We start from the raw sequence: 9,164 nt of genomic DNA on the forward strand, positions 1-9,164 counted from the left end.
GGGAGAGTCTTGGCAAAGATTCAAAAACCAACATGTGCTGAGGATGCTTATGCTTCCTCGTTACAACGGTGCAAGATTTTTATATGCTTTGGGTTTCCCTTCAATCTCATTGAAGTTTCTCACAAAGATTGCTTCCGGTTTCTTACAACAGTGGTTTAGTTATGATACTCTTGAGTTTGCATTACAAGATGACTATCCCCAACTCTGCGGTTTTAGGCATTTATTTGTTTGTAGCAAAACCTGTAAAGACTAAGGAACAGTGTATGAATTGGTTCAAATATATCGAATCAGTGGACAAGGATTGATCATCTTACACTAATACATTCAACATATCCTCTCTTAAATAGTTGGACACTTGGACTATTATTTCAAAAACTTTATTTGCGTTCCCCTAAGTAGTAAGAAATCTAATAAGACAGTTGGACTAGTCCTTGTAAGATAAGAACTCACATAGGATAAAAGGCAACCACATTTCACAAGATATGTCAGTCATTTAACCTGTTCCATTAGAATTTTGCCAAATAAAAAAAAGAGAAAAAGACTAGGATAGCACCAAACCAAGTTTTTGTTCCCAAAGTAGCACTCAAGGGTCAAAGTCACAAAAATAGGTTTCATTAAAGAGGTAAATATACACTTATACCCCTTGGGTTAATTAATCCAAACCTTAGGGTTTAGAGTTAAGGGGTGGGGTTGGGTTTTGGAATTAGGGTTTAAAATTTTATAAAAAATAAATACTAAAATAAAAAATAAAAATTTTAAAATAGTTTCAAAAAGTATTTTTAAATTATAAAAAGAAAATTTGAAAAAAAAAATAAAAACAATTTCGAAAAAAAAATTTTCAAAAAAAAAATTCAAAAAAAAAATTATAAAAATTTCGAATCTGAAAACACATAATCTGAAACTATAAAAAAATTTCTTTTTTTTTTATTTTTTTATTTTTATTTTATTTATTTTTATTTATTTTTATTTGTTTATTTAATTTTAAACCAAGGGTATTAGGGATATTTTACTCTTTAATGAATGTCATTTTTGTGACTTTCTCCTTCTAGTGCTATTTTTGAGACATAAACTTCAAAAGGTGCTATTATTGACAATTGCCCTAAAAAAAATCTCCTTCTTTACTCAGGCTGAGACATGTTTCTAAGATCATATATGTTCACATGTCTTCCTAACATCATTACATTCCAAATACATTAGAAATACTCGCTAGAAAGTATAACTACTGAGTTTGATCCCAAAAAAAAGTATAACTGCTGAGTAACTACTTCACTTATAGAATATTAACGTTTATTTTTAACAGTCACTAGAAAGTAGAAGCAGAAATCCCAATTTGTTTTGTGTAAGTTTATAGAATTGCTTGATCTTATTCATGAATATACAAACGTATTTATACAACTTCCTTAACCGACTTGGTTAGGATAAACATCTCAACTAACTTCATATTTATCTCTCACAATACTTGTACTTATCTCTTAACTGATTCCATCATTATCTCCTCCAATACTCCCCCTCAAGTTGGGAAGGTGAAGGTTTCGAACTCCCAACTTGACCAACAAGTACTCAAACTGCGCACGACCAAGTGCCTTTGTCAAAACATCTGCTAGTTGCTCAGTGGTTCTTACATGAACCGTCTCCAACAGTCCTTCTTGTATCGCATCTCTCACTTGATGACAATCAGATTCAATATGTTTAGTTCTTTCATGGAACACCGGATTGGCTGCTATATGCAATGCTGACTTGCTATCACAGAACAGCTTGGATGGTTTGCGCTGTGGAGCTCCTAAGTCACATAACAGTCTCCTAAGCCACTTCACTTCTCTTGTTGCCTGCGCCATCGACCGGTACTCAGACTCAGCCGACGAATGTGGCACTACTCCCTGCTTCTTAGTCTTCCACGATACCGGTGACTCACCAACAAGTGCCACATACGCACTCAAAGATCGTCTCGTAACAGGGCATGCTGACCAATCCGCGTCGCAGTATACAGACAAACTCGTATCCACTTGAGATCCCAACAGTATACCTTGACCAGCAGTTCCTTTTAAGTATCTTACGACTCTCATAGCAGCACTCCACTGCATCTCACGAGGCTTTTGCATGAACTGTGATAAGATATGTACTGCATACGATATGTCTGGTCGTGTAATTGATAGATAAATCAAGCGACCAACTAACCTCCTGTACTTCTCTGCATCTCGTAAAAACGGACTCAAGTCCAACGCCAACTTGTGCTGTATCTCCATCGGTGTAGCAGCCGGTTTCGAACCAAGCAATCCAGTGTCTGCAACCAAGTCCAGAGTATACTTTCTTTGCGTGAGCAAGAATCCTTCAGCACCACGTCCAACTTCTATTCCAAGGAAATATTTTAGTTTCCCCAGGTCCTTCATATGAAAGCATTTTCCTAAATGATCTTTGAACTTGGTTAAAAATTCGACATCATTCCCACAAATGAGTAAATCATCCACATATATGAGTACCCTAAGCTCCACGTTTCCCTTCGAATACATAAACAGAGAGTAGTCTGCGTAAGAATGGTGAAACCCAAAGCCTTTAAGTGCATCTGTGAGTTTCTGGAACCAGCATCGAGGAGCTTGTCTCAGCCCATATATCGCCTTATGCAACCTACAAACTTTGTTTGGTCCCGACGCCTGAAACCCTTGCGGAAGCTTCATATAAACCTCTTCTTTGAGATCTCCATGCAAGAACGCATTGTGCACATCCATTTGATGTACAATCCATCCTTTCCCTGCTATTATTCTCAACAAACATCTCACAGTCGTCATCTTCGCTACCGGAGCAAATGTCTCCTTGAAGTCTCTACCTTTCACTTGCCGATTACCTAGAGCCACTAAACGAGATTTTGGTCTCTCCATACTCCCATCAGCATTGTATTTGAATTTGTAGATCCACATGTTGCCTATGGCTCTCTTCCCAGGAGGCAAATCCACAATACTGAATGTCTTGTTAACCTCAAACGCCTTGATCTCACTCTGCATTGAGTCACGCCATATCTCTTGCTGCATAGCTTCTTTGTAGCTTCTTGGCTCTTCTCCATTTGTTATTGCAGCTAGAAAAGCTTTATGTGCAGGGGAAAATTTATCATCAGATATATAGTTTGTAATAGGATACGGCGTGTTACCTTGGACTGTCAACGTTGACTCTGACTTTGGAACAGAGGCGGTGTTGAGATCGTGATGGGGTTCTTCTTTGAGACAACGCGCGTTGTAGTTGACATAATCTCGCAGCCTCGTTGAAGGTTTCTTGTCTCTACACCCCCTACCCATCATGGGTTCAACTACTTCAGTTGATACTTCCTCAGCTTTGTCTTTTTCCATTCCTATCTCTTTTCCTCCGTCACTTTGCTCTGTCCTCTCACTCTGTTCTCTAGGCACATTCTGTTCAGTAACCACCGGAGTGCTAATGTCCCCTCCAGAGACTTTCACACTCGTTGTAGGCACACTCACACCCACATTAATGATCCAATCATCATCTGGACTACCCGTTACTTCTCTAATCTCCACGCACTTTTCTGTTTCTTGTGAAAAAGGAAACACATCCTCAACAAAGCTTATGTCTCTGGATACCACAAATTCATTTGTTTCCATGTCATACACCCTCCAGGCCTTCTTCCCAAATGGATAGCCTACAAACACGCATCTCCTACTCCTTGCGCCAAACTTGTCTTTGTTCCTATCTCGCCTATGTACATGACACAGCGAGCCAAACACACGCAAGGAACCATAATCTGGCTTAACTCCGAACAAAACTTCATGCGGTGATCTGTTTTTCAAAATCTTTGTTGGCGTCATGTTGATCACGTGTGTCGCCGTTGTTACAGCTTCTCCCCAAAATTTCACAGGCATGTGTGACTGAAACAACAATGCCCTTGCAACATTCAAGATGTGTCTGTGCTTTCTCTCCACACGCCCATTTTGCTGTGGCGTGTCTACGCAGCTTGTTTGGTGTATTATCCCTTTATCCTGAAAGAAATCCTTCAAACACATGAACTCCATCCCATTGTCACTTCTCACAATCTGAACCGCTTGACCAAACTGTTTTTCACTGTAAGCGCAAAACCTCTGTATAATTTTCTTCACTTCAGATTTTGCCAGTAATAGGTGTGTCCATACTGCTCTCGAGAAGTCGTCAACCACAGTAAGAAAATAGGCTGCACCACTCGAAGCAGGAACTCTATACGGTCCCCAAACATCCACATGAATTAACTTAAAGATCTTGCTCGTTTTATTAATACTATCATAAAAAACATCTCTTGTTTGCTTTGCTCTAAAACACACGTCACAGTGACTAGAACAAGCTTTATTTTTAACACCAGAAAGCTCAGACAAAGTAGAAAAAACCGAAACAGATGGATGTCCAAGTCTTCTATGCCACAACAGTTGATCCTCACTCCCATCAGCTTTGCAGGCACGAGCAACTCTCACATCCTTGAAGAAGTAAACCCCATCACGTTCTTCACCGGCTCCAATCAGAGTCTTCGAAGAACGGTCCTGCAAAACACAAATGGTGTCTGTGAATAAGGCAAAACAATTAGTATGCTTCAATAGTTTGGACACCGAGATAAGAGTACAGTCCAAGTTTGGTACTAGAAGCACATCTTTCAGAGATATGCGATTCGTGAGGATCATGTCACCCATTTGAGTAGACGTTGAACGTCCTCCATCCGCAAAACCAACTACACACGGTCCTGTGTTTCTAACATTCACCAGGAATGAGACGTTTCCAGTCATATGGTGTGACGCACCAGAGTCAATTATAACATCACCTATAGGCTTACCAGAAAGCTTCTCAGACTGTGTGTATGATCTCCCGTCATTGATTATCTGAGTGATAGCTTTCCATTGATCTGGTGACAAGTCTGAAGTTCCAGACCCGTGTGAGCTAGTCGCATGAGCAGTGTTCGCAGTACCACGTCCACTTGCTCCCCCACGACCATAACCACTGTTGGATCTACCGCGTCCACCTCTGCTAGAACCTCTTCCTCGTCTTTCATTCATCCACTCAGGGAAGCCAATTATCTGCCAACACGTGCTCTTGTCGTGTCCTGTCTTGCCACAGTTAGAACATTTTTTCTCCACTGATCTGCTTCCATACCCTCCATTAGTGTTTTCTGATCGTGTCGCCAAACTACTAGCATCACGAGCTTCTTTTGAACTTTCTTCCAGTTGCAACTCTCTTCCTTCTTTTCTACTTGCAAACCCAATAGCTTCTTGTTGAGCCACTTCTCTGGATTTAGCAGTGTTTAGTCTCGCCTCTTCTCTGATAACCTTTGCGTAGGCTTTACCCAAATCAGGCAACTCATCTGCCTCTATTATTGCTGTTACCACATTGCTGAACCTCGAATCGTCCAAGCCCATGATGAACTGATGCACACGCTCATCTTCTCTCTCCTTCTCATATGCCGCAGCTGCTGTACAGCTACACGCTGGAGGAGGTTTGTAAGTTTGTAGTTCTTCCCACATCATCGCCAGACGACCATAATAGTCTATCACTGGCTGTCCGTTCTGTCGACAAGATGCAAGCTGTTCCATCAACTGATGAACTCGCACTTTGTTACCGACCTCAAATCTCTTCTTCAAATTTTCCCACAGCTTGTGTGCTTCTGTGATAAATGTCACAGTAGATCTGACCCTCGGTTCTATGGATGATCGTATCCAACTGACTATCATAGAATTGACACTTAACCATGCCTCCAACTCAGAGCTCTCCTCGCTTGGTTTGGGCAACGTTCCGTCAATGAAACCAAACTATTTCTTTGCCCTAAGCGCATTAGCCATCTTCATTGCCCATTCGTTGTAATTCTCACCCTTCAGCTTAACTGATGTAATCAGTGCTCCTGGATTATCTGACGAGAACAGAGTATACGGCGAGGTCACCACCATCGAATCACTCTGTTTCGCAACCACTTGCTTATTCTCATCTCCCATGATGTATCTTGTTTATCACGGAACAATTCTGAGCGTAGGTTTTATGTTGATCTCCGCTCTCATACCATGTAAGTTTATAGAATTGCTTGATCTTATTCATGAATATACAAACGTATTTATACAACTTCCTTAACCGACTTGGTTAGGATAAACATCTCAACTAACTTCATATTTATCTCTCACAATACTTGTACTTATCTCTTAACTGATTCCATCATTATCTCCTCCAATATTTTGAACTAAACAGAGTTCTTAATAAGTAGAAAACATTTGTTCAAAAAAGAGTAGAGTAATGTTCAAAAAAAAAAGTAAAAAATAAGCCCATGTAAAATAAAAAGTAGAAAACCGGGTCAAAATAAAGTAAAGAGGGTTATAATAGTCGGTTATGGTTGACAAAAATAATAATTGTCAGTTATGAAATCTTTACCCGCGCTAAGACGGCACAGTTAGAATGACAAAGACCAAGGCTGAGCATTCGATTATCTTTTCGACGGTTTACAGCTAAGCCACAAGGGTAACGAAGCATCTCACCACAATAGTCTCTTGTTTTAACGAGACAAAAACTTCACTTAGTCCTTGACTTGGACCACACGCTTCTCGACTCCACGCCTCACCGAAGCAGAGAAGTATTTGATCAAAGAAGCGGCTTCAATTTCAAGGGATGATCTGCGGAAGTGGAATGCCGACGGTAATGATCCCATGGTATTCTTGACAAAACTACGGCCTTTTGTTAGCGATTTCTTGGAAGAAACCAACAAGATTGCCAAATAAAAAAAAAATAAACCAACAAGATGTACTATCCCTTGAAGAGGACAGAGTCGTTCCCACGATTAAATCTCGTGTTGACTAAGAATCTTTTATTCTGTAGAAACTTTATAAGTCTGATTTCGATTGCTAAATTTTTAAAGCATGTTTGCAAAGTTATTTTGATTGCTAAATTTTTGAAGCATATTTTTCATGTACTGTATATATCTTTCCCGTTCATTTAATTTCGGTTAGGTAAATAATATGTCCTCATTCCTCAAAGCATTGTATTTAGCATTTACTTCTACTTTATAAAGCAAGAAAAAAAAAGACTAAAAGCTCAGACATATGCTGAACTGATCCAATCATTGGGACACACTTAGCAAAGACAAAAACCAACTTCCGTTGATGATGCTACTGTTTCTACTGCGCTGCAGGATTCTGATATGCTTTGGGTTTGGGTTTCACTTCCATTTCATTAATGTTTCTTACAAATATAGTATCTGGTTCCTGCCTATAAAACCTCTCTCACACAAACACAGCCAGTTAAAGTTCATGTAGATCTAAAGTATAGTTTTATTAGAAATGCTATTTTATTCTCCATTAAGCATTCGATCAAAGATAAAACTGTAAAACAAAACCAATTTGATGAGTACAGAAGCTGAGCTGACTCAAGAAGACTCTTTGAATGAAGCTGAGCTGGCAACCTGAAGAAAGAAGAGACGGTTAAGAGATAGTATAAATAGACCTCTTTACCTCTACGGTTACGGATTGGGATTTTTAGGCAAATCAAAGGAGTATCTCTGCATTTGAGGCAAGTTCAGAGAGGTTTCTCTCTGGATTTGAAGGACCTTGGCGTTAGAGTTTATAGCCTTCTCGTCTTGGTATCGTTATGGTTCATACAATAAGCAATAACATCATCTTTTCCATCTCAAAGTCTTATCACAATTGAAAGAATGTTATTTAGAAAAGCTTTGATAACAATATAACAAACTGTACTCAAAATGTAAATTAGCGGACTAAAATATGAAAATAATTAATCCAAGATTATAACCATGTCATAAGAAATTTATTTCTACTAGTTTTTTGAAGAGACTATTTCTCTTACAAAAACAAAAAGAAGACACTAAAAGTCAGGGTCAAAGCTGGACCATTAAATGTCTGATAATAGCTTCACATATTCTGGGGCATGGCTTTGAATGGGTTTAGTAACAAGGCCCATTACTCTGCACACTTTTTGCAAGCAAGCAAAAGAGAAGAAGATTAGAATCAGAGAAAACGTATTAATATGTCCCTTCATCAATACCTGTTTGTCTGTCCAGCAAGCCGACACGTGTAAACGTCGCCACGTGACGTCTCCGCCTACGCGTTTGGATAAATCCCGTCCATTTTTTTTTGCTTGTTGGGGTATAACAGCAAAGTGACATCGGCTTACGTGTCCTTTAAACACGCCCCGTTCTAGTTGCTCATACGGTACGCCACTCCACACTCTAACTTTTTCCTCACCTACACTCAACTCCACTGAAGTTAGTTCAACATTCGTTTCTTTTTCACAAAAAAAAAAGAAAAATTATTTCCTTGATTATTCATTCCAGGGTTTCATTAGGCGAATATTAGTGAGCTAGCATTTCTTAAAACTTATTTGATTTTGAAAAAATCATTAATGATTACTTCCACGCGGTGAAGATTAGTAAATAATTGTGCTCATGCTGATTAGATAATGAGAAAAATCTAGAAATTTTAATAAATCTTGGAAAGATTATTACCCAAAAAACGTAATTAGGCGTGTACGCGTTTGGTTTAAGGCGTGCCCCACACGTCTCATGGCGCATAGCCAACACATAAGTCAGCTCCACGGGAAAGGTATGGTCCTTTTTAAAAATCCAATTTAATTTTTATATCAGCTAAAATCTCATTTATATTTCGGTTTAGCATTTTAATTACTTTTCTTGGTTTTGACTTTGAACCGGTCTCGAACTCGTGAATCGTGATGACGAGTGCCTTATTAGGTCCTTATTAGGTCAGCCGTGACCAAGAACCGATACTTAACAGTAAAGTTCATCGACATTTCCCTTAGATTCTTTGGTCAATTTTAGTTTACAATCTAGATTTTCCGAGTTTCTGAATTTAAAATGAATTTATCACAATGGTTTATTTGTATAAAAATAAACAATATACATAAATCTGAAGGTGTTTAAAGAAAAAAGGTGTTAACATCTGATACGATAGTTAATATAAAATTTTATCCGACTGCATTTTTGGTAGCATCTTTTTATGTTATTATCTCACACACATTCAAGAGCTAACATGTTTTTGAAATAAATTGATAAAATCCTTCTTGATATTACAATTTAAATATTTTACTTTTTATAACAATTTCATTATATATTTACTATAGTGTTTAGGCTTCTTAAGAAAGAGAGTTATAGTACTCTGACACGATAAAGAGATAAAAATATTGACCGACTTAAGACT

Source organism: Brassica napus, chromosome A5 (assembly GCF_020379485.1).
Source record: "Brassica napus cultivar Da-Ae chromosome A5, Da-Ae, whole genome shotgun sequence".
Classification (NCBI taxonomy): Eukaryota; Viridiplantae; Streptophyta; class Magnoliopsida; order Brassicales; family Brassicaceae; genus Brassica; species Brassica napus.